The 3,306-nt window shown below is 44.8% G+C and overlaps 1 protein-coding gene across 1 annotated transcript in view; it reads left to right on the plus strand.

Annotated features, from left to right (window-relative positions):
- The window catches only part of ADARB1 (adenosine deaminase, RNA specific B1), a 136,676-nt gene that overhangs the window by 621 nt on the left and 132,749 nt on the right, over window positions 1–3,306 (plus strand). The gene's annotated exons all lie outside the window — the stretch shown is intronic.

The raw sequence follows: 3,306 nt of genomic DNA on the forward strand, positions 1-3,306 counted from the left end.
GGGGACACTGCGCTCCTGGGATGAAGCTGCGCCCGGGGAGGGGACACTGCGCTCCTGGGATGAAGCTGCCCCTGGGGAGGGGACCCTGCGCTCTTGGGATGAGGCTGCGCCCTGTGCCCGATATGAGGCTGTGCCCGGGGAGGGACACTGTGCCAAGCAGGGGAGGCTGTGTTCCTGGGATGAAGCTGCGTCCTAGACCGTCCCGTGTCCCTTCTGAGGGCGCAGTGTCCGCGCGGGATGCTCTTTGCCGCGGGCGGCCCCGGGCGAGGGTCTGAGCGGGGCCCAGGCCCCTATTGACGTGTCCACCGGAGCGCAGGACGGTTTCTGCACGGTACACGGGTGCCAGGGGAGGCGTCACGGGGCTGTGGATACTGGATACTCAGACGTGTTGGAGCCCCTAACCTCAGGTGTATTCCCGTCCGGATTTTTCGTCGGAGACCCACACCATAGTGTTTGGTTCGCAGTTAATATTTTTAGTCTTCACGTTTTGGTTGTTATATTTCCTTCTTGGGCAAACCATTATTGGATTCCATTCTCAAAATACAACGAAGAGTGGCTTGATATCAAACTTGCTTCTTTACTCTTAGTGCCATAATTAAGACGATCAAACCGTGGCTCTTATTGCGGATAAAATGTGTTTTAATCCTCTTTGCTCCCTCTTAAATTTACCCCCATGTTTTAGACCTTTGAAAGGTGCCACCCAGAGGTGCATTTTCTAAAACGCTGGGTTTTCTTAAGAGCAGCTCCTGGGAGATAGAAAAGCTAATTGTTTTTTGATTACCAGCTTTTCTGTGGGGCGGGAACTACTTTTACCTTTTTAGCTTGCTGAAGGCTTCCCAGAGGGAAAAGGAAGAAGGGGGAAAAACTAATAGAATCCTTCTTACGGGAGAGGATAAAGGGCCCATCAGTGCGTGGTTCCTCCAGCGGGCAGGATCCTCTAGGCAGCGACACCAACCACAGGGGCTCGGTAAATATTTGATGAGACCCTGAGCTGGGTGCCCTGGTCCTGGCCTGCGGGATGCATTTTCTGAGCTCTGCGTGGTGTTATCTGAGGGTTCTTGGGACTGGGTGTAGTCAGCTCAAGCTGCATCGAATTGGAAACTGTAGTTGGAAGGGTGAGGAGGAGGCCTGTTTGTGGGGGGGAGGTGGTGGAAAGGGAACCGATCCCCTGAGAAGTGATGCCACGTGCCTCTGGCGTGTGCCCTCTGCAGTCCTTCCTGGGGAGGACGACTAGCTGCGAAGTGGTAACATCATCCACAAACAACAGCTTCTCTCATAGGCTAACTTCTTTGTGAATTCACGTGTTGTAAAGCATTTGGACTGTGTACAGATTTTTGGAATAAGAAAAATTTTAATTTCTATTTGTCCAGTGAATGCAGGAACAAACTTACTCCAGTTGACAGATGCTTCTCTGTGTCCAACGAGGTGCTGGGCTTTCCTTGTTTAGGCCCTGCAAGATGAAGTGCCCCGCAAGATAGGCAGAGTTAAAAAATGCTACTGGCAGTTTACTAAGAACTTCTATAGTGTTGAATTTTTAAACATAAAATTAATAATTTTAGTTATGAAATTATAAAACTTCTATTTATAGATTTGAAATGAAGGCATGCAAATAGTACATTCAAAAAGTACATTCCACTCCACCCAGCCACTCAGCACTCCATGGTCCCTGCACACAGTTGTATATGTGATTTAAAATAATTTTAAATATTTCTTGCAACAGTGCTTCAGTGGATATTCTTATACATGAGTGCAAGCAGACCTACTAGTTGTTTTTTAATTAACTATCAGAATTCATTAGTTGTAAGTTTTATTTAAGAAATGTGTTTTATTCTCTTGAATGCTGTGATTAGCTCTGTAAGTGCACAGGACCAAAGAATGTAATTTAAACAGGTAGGAGGTAGTTAGACAGTATTCTTTGGAGAATAACAGGTAAGGTTATACATTTACCAGCCAATAAAAAAAATTAAGAAAAATTATCAAGTTTGGTGTGAAACTAAACAGCTGCAAGAGTTTTAGTTTTATTAGAAAATTTGATGGTTTTTCTGTGTCAACTTTCTAAAATAGGAATTTTCAAATCTGTAATTTGGTGTGATGGAAATGGTGGTGTGTTTAAAAACTCATTATGTTCATAATATGTGAGGTAGGAAAAGCAACTAGGAAAATTTAACTGTACCTTGAAATCATTAAGATTTCTTTTGTACTCAAGTGACTTTTCTTCCCAGTGTTACAACTTTTTATTTGAAGTGTGGTCAGGGAAAGTGCAGTGGCCAGCAGAGGTCTTCACGCTGGTTCCATTTGCAGTTTCGCTTTGTGGCTTGACAGCTGTTGGGCTGGGACTATTAATACCAAATTATTCTCACAGTACTGCAGGTTGATCAGTACTGCTTGGCCCTCTTCTCCACCTTACAAGATGTTCTAGGAGTATACAAAGGGAAATGACTTTGGTTTTAAGTTTACCATCTTTATGACGGATTTTAAATTAAGATTGAGCAGGAAGGGAACTGACAGTAGTCAGAGATGCCTCGTATTTTTATGGTAGTACAGTGAAATGGAACCTCTGCTTGCTTTTGGATTGATGATTTCTGAACCTGGTTTTGTTTCTTTTTTTTTTTAATTAAGTCATAATATACATAGATCATGAATACATTTATGCCTTTGTGGGATTCATCGTGTTGATTATTTGTACAAATTAGAGTGCTTACATCCTACTAATTAGCATAGCTTTTACCTCATTTACTTAATCACAGTATTAAGACATTTGTGTTCAATACTTGATAGATTTGACTTGTACCCTTGCAATATGTTCATTCACACTTTCATCCTGCAGGTACTGACCATGTGCATCCTGGAGCCAGGTGCTTTTCTAGGTCTGGAGATGCAGGCTGGCTCCTGCCCTGGTGGGGTCCATGCATAGTGGGTGAGGAGAACGGTAAACAAATGCCTGGTGTCCTAAGTGCTGTAAAGAGCAGGTGAGGCTGGGGGAGAAGGGGAGGTGAGGACTCAGTAGTAAGAGCATAAGGCCTCAGGCTTCCTTGTCACCTGCTAGTCACAGAAGGGAAGCCATTATGGCAGAGTGGACCTAAGAGTGGCAGGCAGGATGTGAGGCTGTAGAGGTAGAGGCTGCATCTCTTCAGAGCACGCAGGCTGTGGTGAGGACTTTAATCCAAGTGTGATGGGAAACCTTGAGAGGTTGGTAGGTCTGTCCTTCCAACCTCCCTTCCTAACTGGCTTCCTCCCTTCCTAACTAACTTCCTCCCTTCCTAACTAGCTTCCTCCCTTCCTAACTAACTAGCTTCCTCCTTTCCT

Source organism: Otolemur garnettii, unplaced genomic scaffold (genome assembly GCF_000181295.1).
Source record: "Otolemur garnettii isolate 467f Iridium unplaced genomic scaffold, OtoGar3 scaffold00128, whole genome shotgun sequence".
NCBI lineage: Eukaryota > Metazoa > Chordata > Mammalia > Primates > Galagidae > Otolemur > Otolemur garnettii.